This window comes from Pelobates fuscus, chromosome 6 (assembly GCF_036172605.1).
Source record: "Pelobates fuscus isolate aPelFus1 chromosome 6, aPelFus1.pri, whole genome shotgun sequence".
Lineage (NCBI taxonomy): Eukaryota > Metazoa > Chordata > Amphibia > Anura > Pelobatidae > Pelobates > Pelobates fuscus.
Genome location: NC_086322.1, coordinates 202,096,136 through 202,121,708, shown reverse-complemented (window position 1 = coordinate 202,121,708; position 25,573 = coordinate 202,096,136). Strand labels below are relative to the sequence as shown.

The 25,573-nt window shown below is 37.1% G+C and overlaps 25 non-coding genes across 25 annotated transcripts; all 25 read right to left on the bottom strand.

Moving 5' to 3' along the window:
• Positions 1-1,012: 1,012 nt before the first annotated feature.
• TRNAF-GAA (transfer RNA phenylalanine (anticodon GAA)) lies at positions 1,013-1,085 on the bottom strand. The gene has a single exon. It is a non-coding gene; the product is annotated as a tRNA-Phe (tRNA).
• Positions 1,086-1,712: 627 nt separating this feature from the next.
• Positions 1,713-1,785, bottom strand: TRNAF-GAA (transfer RNA phenylalanine (anticodon GAA)). Its single transcript has one exon. It is a non-coding gene; the product is annotated as a tRNA-Phe (tRNA).
• A 765-nt stretch (positions 1,786-2,550) lies between these two features.
• TRNAF-GAA (transfer RNA phenylalanine (anticodon GAA)) lies at positions 2,551-2,623 on the bottom strand. Its single transcript has one exon. It is a non-coding gene; the product is annotated as a tRNA-Phe (tRNA).
• Positions 2,624-3,253: 630 nt separating this feature from the next.
• On the bottom strand, positions 3,254-3,326 carry TRNAF-GAA (transfer RNA phenylalanine (anticodon GAA)). The gene has a single exon. It is a non-coding gene; the product is annotated as a tRNA-Phe (tRNA).
• Positions 3,327-4,092: 766 nt separating this feature from the next.
• On the bottom strand, positions 4,093-4,165 carry TRNAF-GAA (transfer RNA phenylalanine (anticodon GAA)). The gene has a single exon. It is a non-coding gene; the product is annotated as a tRNA-Phe (tRNA).
• Positions 4,166-4,920: 755 nt separating this feature from the next.
• Positions 4,921-4,993, bottom strand: TRNAF-GAA (transfer RNA phenylalanine (anticodon GAA)). Its single transcript has one exon. It is a non-coding gene; the product is annotated as a tRNA-Phe (tRNA).
• A 619-nt stretch (positions 4,994-5,612) lies between these two features.
• Positions 5,613-5,685, bottom strand: TRNAF-GAA (transfer RNA phenylalanine (anticodon GAA)). The gene has a single exon. It is a non-coding gene; the product is annotated as a tRNA-Phe (tRNA).
• Positions 5,686-6,315: 630 nt separating this feature from the next.
• Positions 6,316-6,388, bottom strand: TRNAF-GAA (transfer RNA phenylalanine (anticodon GAA)). The gene has a single exon. It is a non-coding gene; the product is annotated as a tRNA-Phe (tRNA).
• A 903-nt stretch (positions 6,389-7,291) lies between these two features.
• TRNAF-GAA (transfer RNA phenylalanine (anticodon GAA)) lies at positions 7,292-7,364 on the bottom strand. Its single transcript has one exon. It is a non-coding gene; the product is annotated as a tRNA-Phe (tRNA).
• Positions 7,365-8,267: 903 nt separating this feature from the next.
• Positions 8,268-8,340, bottom strand: TRNAF-GAA (transfer RNA phenylalanine (anticodon GAA)). The gene has a single exon. It is a non-coding gene; the product is annotated as a tRNA-Phe (tRNA).
• A 903-nt stretch (positions 8,341-9,243) lies between these two features.
• Positions 9,244-9,316, bottom strand: TRNAF-GAA (transfer RNA phenylalanine (anticodon GAA)). Its single transcript has one exon. It is a non-coding gene; the product is annotated as a tRNA-Phe (tRNA).
• A 764-nt stretch (positions 9,317-10,080) lies between these two features.
• Positions 10,081-10,153, bottom strand: TRNAF-GAA (transfer RNA phenylalanine (anticodon GAA)). Its single transcript has one exon. It is a non-coding gene; the product is annotated as a tRNA-Phe (tRNA).
• A 619-nt stretch (positions 10,154-10,772) lies between these two features.
• Positions 10,773-10,845, bottom strand: TRNAF-GAA (transfer RNA phenylalanine (anticodon GAA)). The gene has a single exon. It is a non-coding gene; the product is annotated as a tRNA-Phe (tRNA).
• Positions 10,846-11,474: 629 nt separating this feature from the next.
• TRNAF-GAA (transfer RNA phenylalanine (anticodon GAA)) lies at positions 11,475-11,547 on the bottom strand. Its single transcript has one exon. It is a non-coding gene; the product is annotated as a tRNA-Phe (tRNA).
• A 766-nt stretch (positions 11,548-12,313) lies between these two features.
• Positions 12,314-12,386, bottom strand: TRNAF-GAA (transfer RNA phenylalanine (anticodon GAA)). The gene has a single exon. It is a non-coding gene; the product is annotated as a tRNA-Phe (tRNA).
• A 901-nt stretch (positions 12,387-13,287) lies between these two features.
• Positions 13,288-13,360, bottom strand: TRNAF-GAA (transfer RNA phenylalanine (anticodon GAA)). The gene has a single exon. It is a non-coding gene; the product is annotated as a tRNA-Phe (tRNA).
• A 618-nt stretch (positions 13,361-13,978) lies between these two features.
• Positions 13,979-14,051, bottom strand: TRNAF-GAA (transfer RNA phenylalanine (anticodon GAA)). Its single transcript has one exon. It is a non-coding gene; the product is annotated as a tRNA-Phe (tRNA).
• Positions 14,052-15,645: 1,594 nt separating this feature from the next.
• On the bottom strand, positions 15,646-15,718 carry TRNAF-GAA (transfer RNA phenylalanine (anticodon GAA)). Its single transcript has one exon. It is a non-coding gene; the product is annotated as a tRNA-Phe (tRNA).
• Positions 15,719-16,351: 633 nt separating this feature from the next.
• On the bottom strand, positions 16,352-16,424 carry TRNAF-GAA (transfer RNA phenylalanine (anticodon GAA)). The gene has a single exon. It is a non-coding gene; the product is annotated as a tRNA-Phe (tRNA).
• Positions 16,425-18,018: 1,594 nt separating this feature from the next.
• Positions 18,019-18,091, bottom strand: TRNAF-GAA (transfer RNA phenylalanine (anticodon GAA)). The gene has a single exon. It is a non-coding gene; the product is annotated as a tRNA-Phe (tRNA).
• Positions 18,092-18,858: 767 nt separating this feature from the next.
• Positions 18,859-18,931, bottom strand: TRNAF-GAA (transfer RNA phenylalanine (anticodon GAA)). Its single transcript has one exon. It is a non-coding gene; the product is annotated as a tRNA-Phe (tRNA).
• A 629-nt stretch (positions 18,932-19,560) lies between these two features.
• TRNAF-GAA (transfer RNA phenylalanine (anticodon GAA)) lies at positions 19,561-19,633 on the bottom strand. Its single transcript has one exon. It is a non-coding gene; the product is annotated as a tRNA-Phe (tRNA).
• Positions 19,634-20,674: 1,041 nt separating this feature from the next.
• On the bottom strand, positions 20,675-20,747 carry TRNAF-GAA (transfer RNA phenylalanine (anticodon GAA)). Its single transcript has one exon. It is a non-coding gene; the product is annotated as a tRNA-Phe (tRNA).
• Positions 20,748-21,785: 1,038 nt separating this feature from the next.
• On the bottom strand, positions 21,786-21,858 carry TRNAF-GAA (transfer RNA phenylalanine (anticodon GAA)). The gene has a single exon. It is a non-coding gene; the product is annotated as a tRNA-Phe (tRNA).
• Positions 21,859-24,826: 2,968 nt separating this feature from the next.
• TRNAF-GAA (transfer RNA phenylalanine (anticodon GAA)) lies at positions 24,827-24,899 on the bottom strand. Its single transcript has one exon. It is a non-coding gene; the product is annotated as a tRNA-Phe (tRNA).
• Between the last annotated feature and the right edge of the window lie 674 nt (positions 24,900-25,573).

The window sequence follows — 25,573 nt, the reverse complement described above, 5'->3', positions numbered from 1 at the left end:
GGATCAGCGAGCATATTCCAAAAAAAAAAACAACTCGGATCAAGTTTTGTGACTACAGAACAGATATAAGTTGTGCAAGCTTCAACATATACTGATTTACAGTGATTTATTAGAATGTTGAACCCACTGATGAGATCCCAATTTCGTTGTTGAAGAGGATAACTAATGTGTGGAGCACGTTTTCCAAAAAATAAACGTTGTCAAAACGGAGATATTGAAAAGGACAGCTGATCTTAAAAGGTGAGACTAAGTATGTTTCAGAAGTTAGAAACCATTGCCAATGCTTGGGATTTAAGTCTGGGCATTTTAAGTTTACAGTTCTCCACTCCAATATTATCAAGTTATAACCACGACTAGGGATCTTCGGATGTGCCGGATAACATTCTTCCAACAGTGAACATTTTGATAGTAGAACATAGAAAATAAAGCAACAAAAAGATGCCAACGCCAAGAAGTTTTAATCCAAGTCAAGCCAGAAGTAACATATGTGATCACTTACATGCTGATGTACATATGTTTCTGCTCAACATTAGCAATAATGTGAAGAACATGCAGATAATGCAACCATGCTTAAAAGTAAATCATGGGACACTTTTAATCTAAGTCAAGCCAGAAGTAACATATGTGATCACTTACATGCTGATGTACATATGTTTCTGCTCAACATTAGCAATAATGTGAAGAACATGCAGATAATGCAACCATGCTTAAAAGTAAATCGTGGGACACTTTTAATCTAAGTCAAGCCAGAAGTAACATATGTGATCACTTACATGCTGATGTACATATGTTTCTGCTCAACATTAGCAATAATGTGAAGAACATGCAGATAATGCAACCATGCTTAAAAGTAAATCATGGGACACTTTTAATCTAATTCAAGCCAGAAGTAACATATGTGATCACTTACATGCTGATGTACATATGTTTCTGCTCAACATTAGCAATAATGTGAAGAACATGCAGATAATGCAACCATGCTTAAAAGTAAATCATGGGACACTGCAACCAATGCCGAAACCCGGGATCGAACCAGGGACCTTTAGATCTTCAGTCTAACGCTCTCCCAACTGAGCTATTTCGGCTTCCCGTTGGTGCAGTATTTCGCTTTTGGATCGGTGAGCATATTCCAAAAAAAAAACAACTCGGATCAAGTTTTGTGACTACAGAACAGATATAAGTTGTGCAAGCTTCAACATATACTGATTTACAGTGATTTATTAGAATGTTGAACCCACTGATGAGATCCCAATTTCGTTGTTGAAGAGGATAACTAATGTGTGGAGCACGATTTCCAAAAAATAAACGTTGTCAAAACGGAGATATTGAAAAGGACAGCTGATCTTAAAAGGTGAGACTAAGTATGTTTCAGAAGTTAGAAACCATTGCCAATGCTTGGGATTTAAGTCTGGGCATTTTAAGTTTACAGTTCTCCACTCCAATATTATCAAGTTATAACCACGACTAGGGATCTTCGGATGTGCCGGATAACATTCTTCCAACAGTGAACATTTTGATAGTAGAACATAGAAAATAAAGCAACAAAAAGATGCCAACGCCAAGAAGTTTTAATCTAAGTCAAGCCAGAAGTAACATATGTGATCACTTACATGCTGATGTACATATGTTTCTGCTCAACATTAGCAATAATGTGAAGAACATGCAGATAATGCAACCATGCTTAAAAGTAAATCATGGGACATTGCAACCAATGCCAAAACCCGGGATCGAACCAGGGACCTTTAGATCTTCAGTCTAACGCTCTCCCAACTGAGCTATTTCGGCTTCCCATTGATGCAGTATTTCGCTTTTGGACCGGTGAGCATATTCCAAAAAAAAAAACAACTCGGATCAAGTTTTGTGACTACAGAACAGATATAAGTTGTGCAAGCTTCAACATATACTGATTTACAGTGATTTATTAGAATGTTGAACCCACTGATGAGATCCCAATTTCGTTGTTGAAGAGGATAACTAATGTGTGGAGCACGTTTTCCAAAAAATAAACGTTGTCAAAACGGAGATATTGAAAAGGACAGCTGATCTTAAAAGGTGAGACTTAGTATGTTTCAGAAGTTAGAAACCATTGCCAATGCTTGGGATTTAAGTCTGGGCATTTTAAGTTTACAGTTCTCCACTCCAATATTATCAAGTTATAACCACGACTAGGGATCTTCGGATGTGCCGGATAACATTCTTCCAACAGTGAACATTTTGATTGTAGAACATAGAAAATAAAGCAACAAAAAGATGCCAACGCCAAGAAGTTTTAATCCAAGTCAAGCCAGAAGTAACATATGTGATCACTTACATGCTGATGTACATATGTTTCTGCTCAACATTAGCAATAATGTGAAGAACATGCAGATAATGCAACCATGCTTAAAAGTAAATCATGGGACACTTTTAATCTAAATCAAGCCAGAAGTAACATATGTGATCACTTACATGCTGATGTACATATGTTTCTGCTCAACATTAGCAATAATGTGAAGAACATGCAGATAATGCAACCATGCTTAAAAGTAAATCATGGGACACTGCAACCAATGCCGAAACCCGGGATTGAACCAGGGACTTTTAAATCTTCAGTCTAACACTCTCCCAACTGAGCTATTTCGGCTTCCCTTTGATGCATTATTTCGCTTTTGGATCGGTGAGCATATTCCAAAAAAAAAAAACAACTCGGATCAAGTTTTGTGACTACAGAACAGATATAAGTTGTGCAAGCTTCAACATATACTGATTTACAGTGATTTATTAGAATGTTGAACCCACTGATGAGATCCCAATTTCGTTGTTGAAGAGGATAACTAATGTGTGGAGCACGTTTTCCAAAAAATAAACGTTGTCAAAACGGAGATATTGAAAAGGACAGCTGATCTTAAAAGGTGAGACTAAGTATGTTTCAGAAGGTAGAAACCATTGCCAATGCTTGGGATTTAAGTCTGGGCATTTTAAGTTTACAGTTCTCCACTCCAATATTATCAAGTTATAACCACGACTAGGGATCTTCGGATGTGCCGGATAACATTCTTCCAACAGTGAACATTTTGATAGTAGAACATAAAAAATAAAGCAACAAAAAGATGCCAACGCCAAGAAGTTTTAATCTAAGTCAAGCCAGAAGTAACATATGTGATCACTTACATGCTTGATGTACATATGTTTCTGCTCAACATTAGCAATAATGTGAAGAACATGCAGATAATGCAACCATGCTTAAAAGTAAATCATGGGACACTGCAACCAATGCCGAAACCCGGGATTGAACCAGGGACTTTTAGATCTTCAGTCTAACACTCTCCCAACTGAGCTATTTCGGCTTCCCGTTTATGCAGTATTTCGCTTTTGGATCGGTGAGCATATTCCAAAAAAAAAAAACAACTCGGATCAAGTTTTGTGACTACAGAACAGATATAAGTTGTGCAAGCTTCAACATATACTGATTTACAGTGATTTATTAGAATGTTGAACCCACTGATGAGATCCCAATTTCGTTGTTGAAGAGGATAACTAATGTGTGGAGCACGTTTTCCAAAAAATAAACGTTGTCAAAACGGAGATATTGAAAAGGACAGCTGATCTTAAAAGGTGAGACTAAGTATGTTTCAGAAGTTAGAAACCATTGCCAATGCTTGGGATTTAAGTCTGGGCATTTTAAGTTTACAGTTCTCCACTCCAATATTATCAAGTTATAACCACGACTAGGGATCTTCGGATGTGCCGGATAACATTCTTCCAACAGTGAAGATTTTGATAGTAGAACATAGAAAATAAAGCAACAAAAAGATGCCAACGCCAAGAAGTTTTAATCTAAGTCAAGCCAGAAGTAACATATGTGATCACTTACATGCTGATGTACATATGTTTCTGCTCAACATTAGCAATAATGTGAAGAACATGCAGATAATGCAACCATGCTTAAAAGTAAATCATGGGACACTTTTAATCTAAATCAAGCCAGAAGTAACATATGTGATCACTTACATGCTGATGTACATATGTTTCTGCTCAACATTAGCAATAATGTGAAGAACATGCAGATAATGCAACCATGCTTAAAAGTAAATCATGGGACACTGCAACCAATGCCGAAATCCGGGATCGAACCAAGGACCTTTAGATCTTCAGTCTAACGCTCTCCCAACTGAGCTATTTCGGCTTCCCGTTCATGTAGTATTTTGCTTTTGGATCGGCGAGCATATTCAAAAAAAAAAACAACTCGGATCAAGTACAGAACAGATATAAGTTGTGCAAGCTTCAACATATACAGATTTACAGTGATTTATTAGAATGTTGAACCCACTGATGAGATCCCAATTTCGTTGTTGAAGAGGATAACTAATGTGTGGAGCACGTTTTCCAAAAAATAAACGTTGTCAAAACGGAGATATTGAAAAGGACAGCTGATCTTAAAAGGTGAGACTAAGTATGTTTCAGAAGTTAGAAACCATTGCCAATGCTTGGGATTTAAGTCTGGGCATTTTAAGTTTACAGTTCTCCACTCCAATATTATCAAGTTATAACCACGACTAGGGATCTTCGGATGTGCCGGATAACATTCTTCCAACAGTGAAGATTTTGATAGTAGAACATAGAAAATAAAGCAACAAAAAGATGCCAACGCCAAGAAGTTTTAATCTAAGTCAAGCCAGAAGTAACATATGTGATCACTTACATGCTGATGTACATATGTTTCTGCTCAACATTAGCAATAATGTGAAGAACATGCAGATAATGCAACCATGCTTAAAAGTAAATCATGGGACACTTTTAATCTAAATCAAGCCAGAAGTAACATATGTGATCACTTACATGCTGATGTACATATGTTTCTGCTCAACATTAGCAATAATGTGAAGAACATGCAGATAATGCAACCATGCTTAAAAGTAAATCATGGGACACTGCAACCAATGCCGAAATCCGGGATCGAACCAAGGACCTTTAGATCTTCAGTCTAACGCTCTCCCAACTGAGCTATTTCGGCTTCCCGTTCATGTAGTATTTTGCTTTTGGATCGGCGAGCATATTAAAAAAAAAAAACAACTCGGATCAAGTACAGAACAGATATAAGTTGTGCAAGCTTCAACATATACAGATTTACAGTGATTTATTAGAATGTTGAACCCACTGATGAGATCCCAATTTCGTTGTTGAAGAGGATAACTAATGTGTGGAGCACGTTTTCCAAAAAATAAACGATGTCAAAACGGAGATATTGAAAAGGACAGCTGATCTTAAAAGGTGAGACTAAGTATGTTTCAGAAGGTAGAAACCATTGCCAATGCTTGGGATTTAAGTCTGGGCATTTTAAGTTTACAGTTCTCCACTCCAATATTATCAAGTTATAACCACGACTAGGGATCTTCGGATGTGCCGGATAACATTCTTCCAACAGTGAACATTTTGATAGTAGAACATAAAAAATAAAGCAACAAAAAGATACCAACGCCAAGAAGTTTTAATCTAAGTCAAGCCAGAAGTAACATATGTGATCACTTACATGCTTGATGTACATATGTTTCTGCTCAACATTAGCAATAATGTGAAGAACATGCAGATAATGCAACCATGCTTAAAAGTAAATCATGGGACACTGCAACCAATGCCGAAACCCGGGATTGAACCAGGGACTTTTAGATCTTCAGTCTAACACTCTCCCAACTGAGCTATTTCGGCTTCCCGTTTATGCAGTATTTCGCTTTTGGATCGGTGAGCATATTCCAAAAAAAAAAAAACAACTCGGATCAAGTTTTGTGACTACAGAACAGATATAAGTTGTGCAAGCTTCAACATATACTGATTTACAGTGATTTATTAGAATGTTGAACCCACTGATGAGATCCCAATTTCGTTGTTGAAGAGGATAACTAATGTGTGGAGCACGTTTTCCAAAAAATAAACGTTGTCAAAACGGAGATATTGAAAAGGACAGCTGATCTTAAAAGGTGAGACTAAGTATGTTTCAGAAGTTAGAAACCATTGCCAATGCTTGGGATTTAAGTCTGGGCATTTTAAGTTTACAGTTCTCCACTCCAATATTATCAAGTTATAACCACGACTAGGGATCTTCGGATGTGCCGGATAACATTCTTCCAACAGTGAACATTTTGATAGTAGAACATAGAAAATAAAGCAACAAAAAGATGCCAACGCCAAGAAGTTTTAATCCAAGTCAAGCCAGAAGTAACATATGTGATCACTTACATGCTGATGTACATATGTTTCTGCTCAACATTAGCAATAATGTGAAGAACATGCAGATAATGCAACCATGCTTAAAAGTAAATCATGGGACACTGCAACCAATGCCGAAACCCGGGATCGAACCAGGGACCTTTAGATCTTCAGTCTAACGCTCTCCCAACTGAGCTATTTCGGCTTCCCTTTGATGCAGTATTTCGCTTTTGGATCGGTGAGCATATTCCAAAAAAAAAAAACAACTCGGATCAAGTTTTGTGACTACAGAACAGATATAAGTTGTGCAAGCTTCAACATATACTGATTTACAGTGATTTATTAGAATGTTAAACCCACTGATGAGATCCCAATTTCGTTGTTGAAGAGGATAACTAATGTGTGGAGCACGTTTTCCAAAAAATAAACGTTGTCAAAACGGAGATATTGAAAAGGACAGCTGATCTTAAAAGGTGAGACTAAGTATGTTTCAGAAGTTAGAAACCATTGCCAATGCTTGGGATTTAAGTCTGGGCATTTTAAGTTTACAGTTCTCCACTCCAATATTATCAAGTTATAACCACGACTAGGGATCTTCGGATGTGCCGGATAACATTCTTCCAACAGTCAACATTTTGATAGTAGAACATAGAAAATAAAGCAACAAAAAGATGCCAACGCCAAGAAGTTTTAATCTAAGTCAAGCCAGAAGTAACATATGTGATCACTTACATGCTGATGTACATATGTTTCTGCTCAACATTAGCAATAATGTGAAGAACATGCAGATAATGCAACCATGCTTAAAAGTAAATCATGGGACACTTTTAATCTAATTCAAGCCAGAAGTAACATATGTGATCACTTACATGCTGATGTACATATGTTTCTGCTCAACATTAGCAATAATGTGAAGAACATGCAGATAATGCAACCATGCTTAAAAGTAAATCATGGGACACTTTTAATCTAATTCAAGCCAGAAGTAACATATGTGATCACTTACATGCTGATGTACATATGTTTCTGCTCAACATTAGCAATAATGTGAAGAACATGCAGATAATGCAACCATGCTTAAAAGTAAATCATGGGACACTGCAACCAATGCCGAAACCCGGGATCGAACCAGGGACCTTTAGATCTTCAGTCTAACGCTCTCCCAACTGAGCTATTTCGGCTTCCCTTTGATGCAGTATTTCGCTTTTGGATCGGTGAGCATATTCCAAAAAAAAAAAACAACTCGGATCAAGTTTTGTGACTACAGAACAGATATAAGTTGTGCAAGCTTCAACATATACTGATTTACAGTGATTTATTAGAATGTTGAACCCACTGATGAGATCCCAATTTCGTTGTTGAAGAGGATAACTAATGTGTGGAGCACGTTTTCCAAAAAATAAACGTTGTCAAAACGGAGATATTGAAAAGGACAGCTGATCTTAAAAGGTGAGACTAAGTATGTTTCAGAAGTTAGAAACCATTGCCAATGCTTGGGATTTAAGTCTGGGCATTTTAAGTTTACAGTTCTCCACTCCAATATTATCAAGTTATAACCACGACTAGGGATCTTCGGATGTGCCGGATAACATTCTTCCAAAGGTGAACATTTTGATTGTAGAACATAGAAAATAAAGCAACAAAAAGATGCCAACGCCAAGAAGTTTTAATCCAAGTCAAGCCAGAAGTAACATATGTGATCACTTACATGCTGATGTACATATGTTTCTGCTCAACATTAGCAATAATGTGAAGAACATGCAGATAATGCAACCATGCTTAAAAGTAAATCATGGGACACTTTTAATCTAAGTCAAGCCAGAAGTAACATATGTGATCACTTACATGCTGATGTACATATGTTTCTGCTCAACATTAGCAATAATGTGAAGAACATGCAGATAATGCAACCATGCTTAAAAGTAAATCATGGGACACTTTTAATCTAAATCAAGCCAGAAGTAACATATGTGATCACTTACATGCTGATGTACATATGTTTCTGCTCAACATTAGCAATAATGTGAAGAACATGCAGATAATGCAACCATGCTTAAAAGTAAATCATGGGACACTGCAACCAATGCCGAAACCCGGGATTGAACCAGGGACTTTTAAATCTTCAGTCTAACACTCTCCCAACTGAGCTATTTCGGCTTCCCTTTGATGCATTATTTCGCTTTTGGATCGGTGAGCATATTCCAAAAAAAAAAAACAACTCGGATCAAGTTTTGTGACTACAGAACAGATATAAGTTGTGCAAGCTTCAACATATACTGATTTACAGTGATTTATTAGAATGTTGAACCCACTGATGAGATCCCAATTTCGTTGTTGAAGAGGATAACTAATGTGTGGAGCACGATTTCCAAAAAATAAACGTTGTCAAAACGGAGATATTGAAAAGGACAGCTGATCTTAAAAGGTGAGACTAAGTATGTTTCAGAAGTTAGAAACCATTGCCAATGCTTGGGATTTAAGTCTGGGCATTTTAAGTTTACAGTTCTCCACTCCAATATTATCAAGTTATAACCACGACTAGGGATCTTCGGATGTGCCGGATAACATTCTTCCAACAGTGAACATTTTGATAGTAGAACATAGAAAATAAAGCAACAAAAAGATGCCAACGCCAAGAAGTTTTAATCTAAGTCAAGCCAGAAGTAACATATGTGATCACTTACATGCTGATGTACATATGTTTCTACTCAACATTAGCAATAATGTGAAGAACATGCAGATAATGCAACCATGCTTAAAAGTAAATCATGGGACACTTTTAATCTAATTCAAGCCAGAAGTAACATATGTGATCACTTACATGCTGATGTACATAGGTTTCTGCTCAACATTAGCAATAATGTGAAGAACATGCAGATAATGCAACCATGCTTAAAAGTAAATCATGGGACACTTTTAATCTAAGTCAAGCCAGAAGTAACATATGTGATCACTTACATGCTGATGTACATATGTTTCTGCTCAACATTAGCAATAATGTGAAGAACATGCAGATAATGCAACCATGCTTAAAAGTAAATCATGGAACATTGCAACCAATGCCAAAACCCGGGATCGAACCAGGGACCTTTAGATCTTCAGTCTAACGCTCGCCCAACTGAGCTATTTCGGCTTCCCGTTGATGCAGTATTTCGCTTTTGGATCGGTGAGCATATTCCAAAAAAAAAACAACTCGGATCAAGTTTTGTGACTACAGAACAGATATAAGTTGTGCAAGCTTCAACATATACTGAATTACAGTGATTTATTAGAATGTTGAACCCACTGATGAGATCCCAATTTCGTTGTTGAAGAGGATAACTAATGTGTGGAGCACGTTTTCCAAAAAATAAACGTTGTCAAAACGGAGATATTGAAAAGGACAGCTGATCTTAAAAGGTGAGACTAAGTATGTTTCAGAAGGTAGAAACCATTGCCAATGCTTGGGATTTAAGTTTGGGCATTTTAAGTTTACAGTTCTCCACTCCAATATTATGAAGTTATAACCACGACTAGGGATCTTCGGATGTGCCGGATAACATTCTTCCAACAGTGAAGATTTTGATAGTAGAACATAGAAAATAAAGCAACAAAAAGATGCCAACGCCAAGAAGTTTTAATCTAAGTCAAGCCAGAAGTAACATATGTGATCACTTACATGCTGATGTACATATGTTTCTGCTCAACATTAGCAATAATGTGAAGAACATGCAGATAATGCAACCATGCTTAAAAGTAAATCATGGGACACTTTTAATCTAAATCAAGCCAGAAGTAACATATGTGATCACTTACATGCTGATGTACATATGTTTCTGCTCAACATTAGCAATAATGTGAAGAACATGCAGATAATGCAACCATGCTTAAAAGTAAATCATGGGACACTGCAACCAATGCCGAAATCCGGGATCGAACCAAGGACCTTTAGATCTTCAGTCTAACGCTCTCCCAACTGAGCTATTTCGGCTTCCCGTTCATGTAGTATTTTGCTTTTGGATCGGCGAGCATATTCAAAAAAAAAAACAACTCGGATCAAGTACAGAACAGATATAAGTTGTGCAAGCTTCAACATATACAGATTTACAGTGATTTATTAGAATGTTGAACCCACTGATGAGATCCCAATTTCGTTGTTGAAGAGGATAACTAATGTGTGGAGCACGTTTTCCAAAAAATAAACGTTGTCAAAACGGAGATATTGAAAAGGACAGCTGATCTTAAAAGGTGAGACTAAGTATGTTTCAGAAGGTAGAAACCATTGCCAATGCTTGGGATTTAAGTCTGGGCATTTTAAGTTTACAGTTCTCCACTCCAATATTATCAAGTTATAACCACGACTAGGGATCTTCGGATGTGCCGGATAACATTCTTCCAACAGTGAACATTTTGATAGTAGAACATAAAAAATAAAGCAACAAAAAGATGCCAACGCCAAGAAGTTTTAATCTAAGTCAAGCCAGAAGTAACATATGTGATCACTTACATGCTTGATGTACATATGTTTCTGCTCAACATTAGCAATAATGTGAAGAACATGCAGATAATGCAACCATGCTTAAAAGTAAATCATGGGACACTGCAACCAATGCCGAAACCCGGGATTGAACCAGGGACTTTTAGATCTTCAGTCTAACACTCTCCCAACTGAGCTATTTCGGCTTCCCGTTTATGCAGTATTTCGCTTTTGGATCGGTGAGCATATTCCAAAAAAAAAAAACAACTCGGATCAAGTTTTGTGACTACAGAACAGATATAAGTTGTGCAAGCTTCAACATATACTGATTTACAGTGATTTATTAGAATGTTGAACCCACTGATGAGATCCCAATTTCGTTGTTGAAGAGGATAACTAATGTGTGGAGCACGTTTTCCAAAAAATAAACGTTGTCAAAACGGAGATATTGAAAAGGACAGCTGATCTTAAAAGGTGAGACTAAGTATGTTTCAGAAGTTAGAAACCATTGCCAATGCTTGGGATTTAAGTCTGGGCATTTTAAGTTTACAGTTCTCCACTCCAATATTATCAAGTTATAACCACGACTAGGGATCTTCGGATGTGCCGGATAACATTCTTCCAACAGTGAACATTTTGATAGTAGAACATAGAAAATAAAGCAACAAAAAGATGCCAACGCCAAGAAGTTTTAATCCAAGTCAAGCCAGAAGTAACATATGTGATCACTTACATGCTGATGTACATATGTTTCTGCTCAACATTAGCAATAATGTGAAGAACATGCAGATAATGCAACCATGCTTAAAAGTAAATCATGGGACACTGCAACCAATGCCGAAACCCGGGATCGAACCAGGGACCTTTAGATCTTCAGTCTAACGCTCTCCCAACTGAGCTATTTCGGCTTCCCTTTGATGCAGTATTTCGCTTTTGGATCGGTGAGCATATTCCAAAAAAAAAAAACAACTCGGATCAAGTTTTGTGACTACAGAACAGATATAAGTTGTGCAAGCTTCAACATATACTGATTTACAGTGATTTATTAGAATGTTAAACCCACTGATGAGATCCCAATTTCGTTGTTGAAGAGGATAACTAATGTGTGGAGCACGTTTTCCAAAAAATAAACGTTGTCAAAACGGAGATATTGAAAAGGACAGCTGATCTTAAAAGGTGAGACTAAGTATGTTTCAGAAGTTAGAAACCATTGCCAATGCTTGGGATTTAAGTCTGGGCATTTTAAGTTTACAGTTCTCCACTCCAATATTATCAAGTTATAACCACGACTAGGGATCTTCGGATGTGCCGGATAACATTCTTCCAACAGTCAACATTTTGATAGTAGAACATAGAAAATAAAGCAACAAAAAGATGCCAACGCCAAGAAGTTTTAATCTAAGTCAAGCCAGAAGTAACATATGTGATCACTTACATGCTGATGTACATATGTTTCTGCTCAACATTAGCAATAATGTGAAGAACATGCAGATAATGCAACCATGCTTAAAAGTAAATCATGGGACACTTTTAATCTAATTCAAGCCAGAAGTAACATATGTGATCACTTACATGCTGATGTACATATGTTTCTGCTCAACATTAGCAATAATGTGAAGAACATGCAGATAATGCAACCATGCTTAAAAGTAAATCATGGGACACTGCAACCAATGCCGAAATCCGGGATCGAACCAAGGACCTTTAGATCTTCAGTCTAACGCTCGCCCAACTGAGCTATTTCGGCTTCCCATTGATGCAGTATTTCGCTTTTGGATCGGTGAGCATATTCCAAAAAAAAAACAACTCGGATCAAGTTTTGTGACTACAGAACAGATATAAGTTGTGCAAGCTTCAACATATACTGATTTACAGTGATTTATTAGAATGTTGAACCCACTGATGAGATCCCAATTTCGTTGTTGAAGAGGATAACTAATGTGTGGAGCACGTTTTCCAAAAAATAAACGTTGTCAAAACGGAGATATTGAAAAGGACAGCTGATCTTAAAAGGTGAGACTTAGTATGTTTCAGAAGTTAGAAACCATTGCCAATGCTTGGGATTTAAGTCTGGGCATTTTAAGTTTACAGTTCTCCACTCCAATATTATCAAGTTATAACCACGACTAGGGATCTTCGGATGTGCCGGATAACATTCTTCCAACAGTGAACATTTTGATTGTAGAACATAGAAAATAAAGCAACAAAAAGATGCCAACGCCAAGAAGTTTTAATCCAAGTCAAGCCAGAAGTAACATATGTGATCACTTACATGCTGATGTACATATGTTTCTGCTCAACATTAGCAATAATGTGAAGAACATGCAGATAATGCAACCATGCTTAAAAGTAAATCATGGGACACTTTTAATCTAAGTCAAGCCAGAAGTAACATATGTGATCACTTACATGCTGATGTACATATGTTTCTGCTCAACATTAGCAATAATGTGAAGAACATGCAGATAATGCAACCATGCTTAAAAGTAAATCATGGGACACTTTTAATCTAATTCAAGCCAGAAGTAACATATGTGATCACTTACATGCTGATGTACATATGTTTCTGCTCAACATTAGCAATAATGTGAAGAACATGCAGATAATGCAACCATGCTTAAAAGTAAATCATGGGACATTGCAACCAACGCCGAAACCCGGGATCGAACCAGGGACCTTTAGATCTTCAGTCTAACGCTCTCCCAACTGAGCTATTTCGGCTTCCCGTTCATGTAGTATTTCGCTTTTGGATCGGCGAGCATATTCAAAAAAAAAAACAACTCGGATCAAGTACAGAACAGATATAAGTTGTGCAAGCTTCAACATATACTGATTTACAGTGATTTATTAGAATGTTGAACCCACTGATGAGATCCCAATTTCGTTGTTGAAGAGGATAACTAATGTGTGGAGCACGTTTTCCAAAAAATAAACGTTGTCAAAACGGAGATATTGAAAAGGACAGCTGATCTTAAAAGGTGAGACTAAGTATGTTTCAGAAGTTAGAAACCATTGCCAATGCTTGGGATTTAAGTCTGGGCATTTTAAGTTTACAGTTCTCCACTCCAATATTATCAAGTTATAACCACGACTAGGGATCTTCGGATGTGCCGGATAACATTCTTCCAACAGTGAACATTTTGATAGTAGAACATAGAAAATAAAGCAACAAAAAGATGCCAACGCCAAGAAGTTTTAATCTAAGTCAAGCCAGAAGTAACATATGTGATCACTTACATGCTGATGTACATATGTTTCTGCTCAACATTAGCAATAATGTGAAGAACATGCAGATAATGCAACCATGCTTAAAAGTAAATCATGGGACACTGCAACCAATGCCGAAACCCGGGATCGAACCAGGGACCTTTAGATCTTCAGTCTAACGCTCTCCCAACTGAGCTATTTCGGCTTCCCTTTAATGCAGTATTTCGCTTTTGGATCGGTGAGCATATTCCAAAAAAAAAAAACAACTCGGATCAAGTTTTGTGACTACAGAACAGATATAAGTTGTGCAAGCTTCAACATATACTGATTTACAGTGATTTATTAGAATGTTGAACCCACTGATGAGATCCCAATTTCGTTGTTGAAGAGGATAACTAATGTGTGGAGCACGTTTTCCAAAAAATAAACGTTGTCAAAACGGAGATATTGAAAAGGACAGCTGATCTTAAAAGGTGAGACTAAGTATGTTTCAGAAGTTAGAAACCATTGCCAATGCTTGGGATTTAAGTCTGGGCATTTTAAGTTTACAGTTCTCCACTCCAATATTATCAAGTTATAACCACGACTAGGGATCTTCGGATGTGCCGGATAACATTCTTCCAACAGTGAACATTTTGATAGTAGAACATAGAAAATAAAGCAACAAAAAGATGCCAACGCCAAGAAGTTTTAATCCAAGTCAAGCCAGAAGTAACATATGTGATCACTTACATGCTGATGTACATATGTTTCTGCTCAACATTAGCAATAATGTGAAGAACATGCAGATAATGCAACCATGCTTAAAAGTAAATCATGGGACACTGCAACCAATGCCGAAACCCAGGATCGAACCAGGGACCTTTAGTCTAACGCTCTCCCAACTGAGCTATTTCGGCTTCCCGTTGATGCAGTATTTCGCTTTTGGATCGGTGAGCATATTCCAAAAAAAAACAACTCGGATCAAGTTTTGTGACTACAGAACAGATATAAGTTGTGCAAGCTTCAACATATACTGATTTACAGTGATTTATTAGAATGTTGAACCCACTGATGAGATCCCAATTTCGTTGTTGAAGAGGATAACTAATGTGTGGAGCACGTTTTCCAAAAAATAAACGTTGTCAAAACGGAGATATTGAAAAGGACAGCTGATCTTAAAAGGTGAGACTAAGTATGTTTCAGAAGGTAGAAACCATTGCCAATGCTTGGGATTTAAGTCTGGGCATTTTAAGTTTACAGTTCTCCACTCCAATATTATCAAGTTATAACCACGACTAGGGATCTTCGGATGTGCCGGATAACATTCTTCCAACAGTGAACATTTTGATAGTAGAACATAGAAAATAAAGCAACAAAAATATGCCAACGCCAAGAAGTTTTAATCTAAGTCAAGCCAGAAGTAACATATGTGATCACTTACATGCTGATGTACATATGTTTCTGCTCAACATTAGCAATAATGTGAAGAACATGCAGATAATGCAACCATGCTTAAAAGTAAATCATGGGACACTTTTAATCTAAGTCAAGCCAGAAGTAACATATGTGATCACTTACATGCTGATGAACATATGTTTCTGCTCAACATTAGCAATAATGTGAAGAACATGCAGATAATGCAAACATGCTTAAAAGTAAATCATGGGACACTTTTAATCTAATTCAAGCCAGAAGTAACATATGTGATCACTTACATGCTGATGTACATATGTTTCTGCTCAACATTAGCAATAATGTGAAGAACATGCAGATAATGCAACCATGCACAAAAGTAAATCATGGGACATTGCAACCAATGCCGAAACCCGGGATCGAACCAGGGACCTTTAGATCTTCAGTCTAACGCTCTCCCAACTGAGCTATTTCGGCTTCCCTTTGATGCAGTATTTCGCTTTTGGATCGGTGAGCATATTCCAAAACAAAAAAAAAAACAACTCGGATCAAGTTTTGTGACTACAGAACAGATATAAGTTGTGCAAGCTTCAACATATACTGATTTACAGTGATTTATTAGAATGTTGAACCCACTGATGAGATCCCAATTTCGTTGTTGAAGAGGATAACTAATGTGTGGAGCACGTTTTCCAAAAAATAAACGTTGTCAAAACGGAGATATTGAAAAGGACAGCTGATCTTAAAAGGTGAGACTAAGTATGTTTCAGAAGTTAGAAACCATTGCCAATGCTTGGGATTTAAGTCTGGGCATTTTAAGTTTACAGTTCTCCACTCCAATATTATCAAGTTATAACCACGACTAGGGATCTTCGGATGTGCCGGATAACATTCTTCCAACAGTGAACATTTTGATAGTAGAACATAGAAAATAAAGCAACAAAAAGATGCCAACGCCAAGAAGTTTTAATCTAAGTCAAGCCAGAAGTAACATATGTGATCACTTACATGCTGATGTACATATGTTTCTGCTCAACATTAGCAATAATGTGAAGAACATGCAGATAATGCAACCATGCTTAAAAGTAAATCATGGGACACTGCAACCAATGCCGAAACCCGGGATCGAACCAGGGACCTTTAGATCTTCAGTCTAACGCTCTCCCAACTGAGCTATTTCGGCTTCCCTTTAATGCAGTATTTCGCTTTTGGATCGGTGAGCATATTCCAAAAAAAAAAAACAACTCGGATCAAGTTTTGTGACTACAGAACAGATATAAGTTGTGCAAGCTTCAACATATACTGATTTACAGTGATTTATTAGAATGTTGAACCCACTGATGAGATCCCAATTTCGTTGTTGAAGAGGATAACTAATGTGTGGAGCACGTTTTCCAAAAAATAAACGTTGTCAAAACGGAGATATTGAAAAGGACAGCTGATCTTAAAAGGTGAGACTAAGTATGTTTCAGAAGTTAGAAACCATTGCCAATGCTTGGGATTTAAGTCTGGGCATTTTAAGTTTACAGTTCTCCACTCCAATATTATCAAGTTATAACCACGACTAGGGATCTTCGGATGTGCCGGATAACATTCTTCCAACAGTGAACATTTTGATAGTAGAACATAGAAAATAAAGCAACAAAAAGATGCCAACGCCAAGAAGTTTTAATCCAAGTCAAGCCAGAAGTAACATATGTGATCACTTACATGCTGATGTACATATGTTTCTGCTCAACATTAGCAATAATGTGAAGAACATGCAGATAATGCAACCATGCTTAAAAGTAAATCATGGGACACTGCAACCAATGCCGAAACCCAGGATCGAACCAGGGACCTTTAGTTTAACGCTCTCCCAACTGAGCTATTTCGGCTTCCCGTTGATGCAGTATTTCGCTTTTGGATCGGTGAGCATATTCCAAAAAAAAACAACTCGGATCAAGTTTTGTGACTACAGAACAGATATAAGTTGTGCAAGCTTCAACATATACTGATTTACAGTGATTTATTAGAATGTTGAACCCACTGATGAGATCCCAATTTCGTTGTTGAAGAGGATAACTAATGTGTGGAGCACGTTTTCCAAAAAATAAACGTTGTCAAAACGGAGATATTGAAAAGGACAGCTGATCTTAAAAGGTGAGACTAAGTATGTTTCAGAAGGTAGAAACCATTGCCAATGCTTGGGATTTAAGTCTGGGCATTTTAAGTTTACAGTTCTCCACTCCAATATTATCAAGTTATAACCACGACTAGGGATCTTCGGATGTGCCGGATAACATTCTTCCAACAGTGAACATTTTGATAGTAGAACATAGAAAATAAAGCAACAAAAAGATGCCAACGCCAAGAAGTTTTAATCTAAGTCAAGCCAGAAGTAACATATGTGATCACTTACATGCTGATGTACATATGTTTCTGCTCAACATTAGCAATAATGTGAAGAACATGCAGATAATGCAACCATGCTTAAAAGTAAATCATGGGACACTTTTAATCTAAGTCAAGCCAGAAGTAACATATGTGATCACTTACATGCTGATGAACATATGTTTCTGCTCAACATTAGCAATAATGTGAAGAACATGCAGATAATGCAACCATGCTTAAAAGTAAATCATGGGACACTTTTAATCTAATTCAAGCCAGAAGTAACATATGTGATCACTTACATGCTGATGTACATATGTTTCTGCTCAACATTAGCAATAATGTGAAGAACATGCAGATAATGCAACCATGCACAAAAGTAAATCATGGGACATTGCAACCAATGCCGAAACCCGGGATCGAACCAGGGACCTTTAGATCTTCAGTCTAACGCTCTCCCAACTGAGCTATTTCGGCTTCCCTTTGATGCAGTATTTCGCTTTTGGATCGGTGAGCATATTCCAAAAAAAAAAAAACAACTCGGATCAAGTTTTGTGACTACAGAACAGATATAAGTTGTGCAAGCTTCAACATATACTGATTTACAGTGATTTATTAGAATGTTGAACCCACTGATGAGATCCCAATTTCGTTGTTGAAGAGGATAACTAATGTGTGGAGCACGTTTTCCAAAAAATAAACGTTGTCAAAACGGAGATATTGAAAAGGACAGCTGATCTTAAAAGGTGAGACTAAGTATGTTTCAGAAGTTAGAAACCATTGCCAATGCTTGGGATTTAAGTCTGGGCATTTTAAGTTTACAGTTCTCCACTCCAATATTATCAAGTTATAACCACGACTAGGGATCTTCGGATGTGCCGGATAACATTCTTCCAACAGTGAACATTTTGATAGTAGAACATAGAAAATAAAGCAACAAAAAGATGCCAACGCCAAGAAGTTTTAATCCAAGTCAAGCCAGAAGTAACATATGTGATCACTTACATGCTGATGTACATATGTTTCTGCTCAACATTAGCAATAATGTGAAGAACATGCAGATAATGCAACCATGCTTAAAAGTAAATCATGGGACACTTTTAATCTAAATCAAGCCAGAAGTAACATATGTGATCACTTACATGCTGATGTACATATGTTTCTGCTCAACATTAGCAATAATGTGAAGAACATGCAGATAATGCAACCATGCTTAAAAGTAAATCATGGGACACTGCAACCAATGCCGAAACCCGGGATCGAACCAGGGACCTTTAGATCTTCAGTCTAACGCTCTCCCAACTGAGCTATTTCGGCTTCCCTTTGATGTAGTATTTCGCTTTTGGATCGGTGAGCATATTCAAAAAAAAAAAAACAACTCGGATCAAGTTTTGTGACTACAGAACAGATATAAGTTGTGCAAGCTTCAACATATACTGATTTACAGTGATTTATTAGAATGTTGAACCCACTGATGAGATCCCAATTTCGTTGTTGAAGAGGATAACTAATGTGTGGAGCACGTTTTCCAAAAAATAAACGTTGTCAAAACGGAGATATTGAAAAGGACAGCTGATCTTAAAAGGTGAGACTAAGTATGTTTCAGAAGTTAGAAACCATTGCCAATGCTTGGGATTTAAGTCTGGGCATTTTAAGTTTACAGTTCTCCACTCCAATATTATCAAGTTATAACCACGACTAGGGATCTTCGGATGTGCCGGATAACATTCTTCCAACAGTGAACATTTTGATAGTAGAACATAGAAAATAAAGCAACAAAAATATGCCAACGCCAAGAAGTTTTAATCTAAGTCAAGCCAGAAGTAACATATGTGATCACTTACATGCTGATGTACATATGTTTCTGCTCAACATTAGCAATAATGTGAAGAACATGCAGATAATGCAACCATGCTTAAAAGTAAATCATGGGACACTGCAACCATTGCCGAAACCCGGGATCGAACCAGGGACCTTTAGATCTTCAGTCTAACGCTCTCCCAACTGAGCTATTTCGGCTTCCCTTTGAAGCAGTATTTCGCTTTTGGATCGGTGAGCATATTCCAAAAAAAAAAAAACAACTCGGATCAAGTTTTGTGACTACAGAACAGATATAAGTTGTGCAAGCTTCAACATATACTGATTTACAGTGATTTATTAGAATGTTGAACCCACTGATGAGATCCCAATTTCGTTGTTGAAGAGGATAACTAATGTGTGGAGCACGTTTTCCAAAAAATAAACGTTGTCAAAACGGAGATATTGAAAAGGACAGCTGATCTTAAAAGGTGAGACTAAGTATGTTTCAGAAGTTAGAAACCATTGCCAATGCTTGGGATTTAAGTCTGGGCATTTTAAGTTTACAGTTCTCCACTCCAATATTATCAAGTTATAACCACGACTAGGGATCTTCGGATGTGCCGGATAACATTCTTCCAACAGTGAACATTTTGATAGTAGAACATAGAAAATAAAGCAACAAAAAGATGCCAACGCCAAGAAGTTTTAATCTAAGTCAAGCCAGAAGTAACATATGTGATCACTTACATGCTGATGTACATATGTTTCTGCTCAACATTAGCAATAATGTGAAGAACATGCAGATAATGCAACCATGCTTAAAAGTAAATCATGGGACACTTTTAATCTAAGTCAAGCCAGAAGTAACATATGTGATCACTTACATGCTGATGAACATATGTTTCTGCTCAACATTAGCAATAATGTGAAGAACATGCAGATAATGCAACCATGCTTAAAAGTAAATCATGGGACACTTTTAATCTAATTCAAGCCAGAAGTAACATATGTGATCACTTACATGCTGATGTACATAGGTTTCTGCTCAACATTAGCAATAATGTGAAGAACATGCAGATAATGCAACCATGCTTAAAAGTAAATCATGGGACACTTTTAATCTAAGTCAAGCCAGAAGTAACATATGTGATCACTTACATGCTGATGTACATATGTTTCTGCTCAACATTAGCAATAATGTGAAGAACATGCAGATAATGCAACCATGCTTAAAAGTAAATCATGGGACACAGCAACCAATGCCGAAACCCGGGATCGAACCAGGGACCTTTAGATCTTCAGTCTAACGCTCTCCCAACTGAGCTATTTCGGCTTCCCGTTCATGTAGTATTTCGTTTTTGGATCGGCGAGCATATTCAAAAAAAAAAAACAACTCGGATCAAGTTTTGTGACTACAGAACAGATATAAGTTGTGCAAGCTTCAACATATACTGATTTACAGTGATTTATTAGAATGTTGACCCACTGATGAGATCCCAATTTCGTTGTTGAAGAGGATAACTAATGTGTGGAGCACGTTTTCCAAAAAATAAACGTTGTCAAAACGGAGATATTGAAAAGGACAGCTGATCTTAAAAGGTGAGACTAAGTATGTTTCAGAAGGTAGAAACCATTGCCAATGCTTGGGATTTAAGTCTGGGCATTTTAAGTTTACAGTTCTCCACTCCAATATTATCAAGTTATAACCACGACTAGGGATCTTCGGATGTGCCGGATAACATTCTTCCAACAGTGAACATTTTGATAGTAGAACATAGAAAATAAAGCAACAAAAAGATGCCAACGCCAAGAAGTTTTAATCTAAGTCAAGCCAGAAGTAACATATGTGATCACTTACATGCTGATGTACATATGTTTCTGCTCAACATTAGCAATAATGTGAAGAACATGCAGATAATGCAACCATGCTTAAAAGTAAATCATGGGACACTTTTAATCTAAGTCAAGCCAGAAGTAACATATGTGATCACTTACATGCTGATGTACATATGTTTCTGCTCAACATTAGCAATAATGTGAAGAACATGCAGATAATGCAACCATGCTTAAAAGTAAATCATGGGACACTTTTAATCTAATTCAAGCCAGAAGTAACATATGTGATCACTTACATGCTGATGTACATAGGTTTCTGCTCAACATTAGCAATAATGTGAAGAACATGCAGATAATGCAACCATGCTTAAAAGTAAATCATGGGACACTTTTAATCTAAGTCAAGCCAGAAGTAACATATGTGATCACTTACATGCTGATGTACATATGTTTCTGCTCAACATTAGCAATAATGTGAAGAACATGCAGATAATGCAACCATGCTTAAAAGTAAATTATGGGACACTGCAACCAATGCCGAAACCCGGGATCGAACCAGGGACCTTTAGATCTTCAGTCTAACGCTCTCCCAACTGAGCTATTTCGGCTTCCCGTTCATGTAGTATTTCGCTTTTGGATCGGCGAGCATATTCAAAAAAAAAAAACAACTCGGATCAAGTTTTGTGACTACAGAACAGATATAAGTTGTGCAAGCTTCAACATATACAGATTTACAGTGATTTATTAGAATGTTGAACCCACTGATGAGATCCCAATTTCGTTGTTGAAGAGGATAACTAATGTGTGGAGCACGTTTTCCAAAAAATAAACGTTGTCAAAACGGAGATATTGAAAAGGACAGCTGATCTTAAAAGGTGAGACTAAGTATGTTTCAGAAGGTAGAAACCATTGCCAATGCTTGGGATTTAAGTCTGGGCATTTTAAGTTTACAGTTCTCCACTCCAATATTATCAAGTTATAACCACGACTAGGGATCTTCGGATGTGCCGGATAACATTCTTCCAACAGTGAACATTTTGATAGTAGAACATAGAAAATAAAGCAACAAAAAGATGCCAACGCCAAGAAGTTTTAATCTAAGTCAAGCCAGAAGTAACATATGTGATCACTTACATGCTGATGTACATGTTTCTGCTCAACATTAGCAATAATGTGAAGAACATGCAGATAATGCAACCATGCTTAAAAGTCAATCATGGGACACTTTTAATCTAAGTCAAGCCAGAAGTAACATATGTGATCACTTACATGCTGATGTACATATGTTTCTGCTCAACATTAGCAATAATGTGAAGAACATGCAGATAATGCAACCATGCTTAAAAGTAAATCATGGGACACTGCAACCAATGTCGAAACCCAGGATCGAACCAGGGACCTTTAGTCTAACGCTCTCCCAACTGAGCTATTTCGGCTTCCCGTTGATGCAGTATTTCGCTTTTGGATCGGTGAGCATATTCCAAAAAAAAAACAACTCGGATCAAGTTTTGTGACTACAGAACAGATATAAGTTGTGCAAGCTTCAACATATACAGATTTACAGTGATTTATTAGAATGTTGAACCCACTGATGAGATCCCAATTTCGTTGTTGAAGAGGATAACTAATGTGTGGAGCACGTTTTCCAAAAAATAAACGTTGTCAAAACGGAGATATTGAAAAGGACAGCTGATCTTAAAAGGTGAGACTAAGTATGTTTCAGAAGGTAGAAACCATTGCCAATGCTTGGGATTTAAGTCTGGGCATTTTAAGTTTACAGTTCTCCACTCCAATATTATCAAGTTATAACCACGACTAGGGATCTTCGGATGTGCCGGATAACATTCTTCCAACAGTGAACATTTTGATAGTAGAACATAGAAAATAAAGCAACAAAAATATGCCAACGCCAAGAAGTTTTAATCTAAGTCAAGCCAGAAGTAACATATGTGATCACTTACATGCTGATGTACATATGTTTCTGCTCAACATTAGCAATAATGTGAAGAACATGCAGATAATGCAACCATGCTTAAAAGTAAATCATGGGACACTTTTAATCTAAGTCAAGCCAGAAGTAACATATGTGATCACTTACATGCTGATGAACATATGTTTCTGCTCAACATTAGCAATAATGTGAAGAACATGCAGATAATGCAACCATGCTTAAAAGTAAATCATGGGACACTTTTAATCTAATTCAAGCCAGAAGTAACATATGTGATCACTTACATGCTGATGTACATAGGTTTCTGCTCAGCATTAGCAATAATGTGAAGAACATGCAGATAATGCAACCATGCTTAAAAGTAAATCATGGGACACTTTTAATCTAAGTCAAGCCAGAAGTAACATATGTGATCACTTACATGCTGATGTACATATGTTTCTGCTCAACATTAGCAATAATGTGAAGAACATGCAGATAATGCAACCATGCTTAAAAGTAAATCATGGGACACTTTTAATCTAATTCAAGCCAGAAGTAACATATGTGATCACTTACATGCTGATGTACATATGTTTCTGCTCAACATTAGCAATAATGTGAAGAACATGCAGATAATGCAACCATGCTTAAAAGTAAATCATGGGACATTGCAACCAATGCCGAAACCCAGGATCGAACCAGGGACCTTTAGTCTAACGCTCTCCCAACTGAGCTATTTCGGCTTCCCGTTGATGCAGTATTTCGCTTTTGGATCGGTGAGCATATTCCAAAAAAAAACAACTCGGATCAAGTTTTGTGACTACAGAACAGATATAAGTTGTGCAAGCTTCAACATATACTGATTTACAGTGATTTATTAGAATGTTGAACCCACTGATGAGATCCCAATTTCGTTGTTGAAGAGGATAACTAATGTGTGGAGCACGTTTTCCAAAAAATAAACGTTGTCAAAACGGAGATATTGAAAAGGACAGCTGATCTTAAAAGGTGAGACTAAGTATGTTTCAGAAGGTAGAAACCATTGCCAATGCTTGGGATTTAAGTCTGGGCATTTTAAGTTTACAGTTCTCCACTCCAATATTATCAAGTTATAACCACGACTAGGGATCTTCGGATGTGCCGGATAACATTCTTCCAACAGTGAACATTTTGATAGTAGAACATAGAAAATAAAGCAACAAAAAGATGCCAACGCCAAGAAGTTTTAATCTAAGTCAAGCCAGAAGTAACATATGTGATCACTTACATGCTGATGTACATATGTTTCTGCTCAACATTAGCAATAATGTGAAGAACATGCAGATAATGCAACCATGCTTAAAAGTAAATCATGGGACACTTTTAATCTAAGTCAAGCCAGAAGTAACATATGTGATCACTTACATGCTGATGAACATATGTTTCTGCTCAACATTAGCAATAATGTGAAGAACATGCAGATAATGCAACCATGCTTAAAAGTAAATCATGGGACACTTTTAATCTAATTCAAGCCAGAAGTAACATATGTGATCACTTACATGCTGATGTACATATGTTTCTGCTCAACATTAGCAATAATGTGAAGAACATGCAGATAATGCAACCATGCACAAAAGTAAATCATGGGACATTGCAACCAATGCCGAAACCCGGGATCGAACCAGGGACCTTTAGATCTTCAGTCTAACGCTCTCCCAACTGAGCTATTTCGGCTTCCCTTTGATGCAGTATTTCGCTTTTGGATCGGTGAGCATATTCCAAAAAAAAAAAAACAACTCGGATCAAGTTTTGTGACTACAGAACAGATATAAGTTGTGCAAGCTTCAACATATACTGATTTACAGTGATTTATTAGAATGTTGAACCCACTGATGAGATCCCAATTTCGTTGTTGAAGAGGATAACTAATGTGTGGAGCACGTTTTCCAAAAAATAAACGTTGTCAAAACGGAGATATTGAAAAGGACAGCTGATCTTAAAAGGTGAGACTAAGTATGTTTCAGAAGTTAGAAACCATTGCCAATGCTTGGGATTTAAGTCTGGGCATTTTAAGTTTACAGTTCTCCACTCCAATATTATCAAGTTATAACCACGACTAGGGATCTTCGGATGTGCCGGATAACATTCTTCCAACAGTGAACATTTTGATAGTAGAACATAGAAAATAAAGCAACAAAAAGATGCCAACGCCAAGAAGTTTTAATCCAAGTCAAGCCAGAAGTAACATATGTGATCACTTACATGCTGATGTACATATGTTTCTGCTCAACATTAGCAATAATGTGAAGAACATGCAGATAATGCAACCATGCTTAAAAGTAAATCATGGGACACTTTTAATCTAAATCAAGCCAGAAGTAACATATGTGATCACTTACATGCTGATG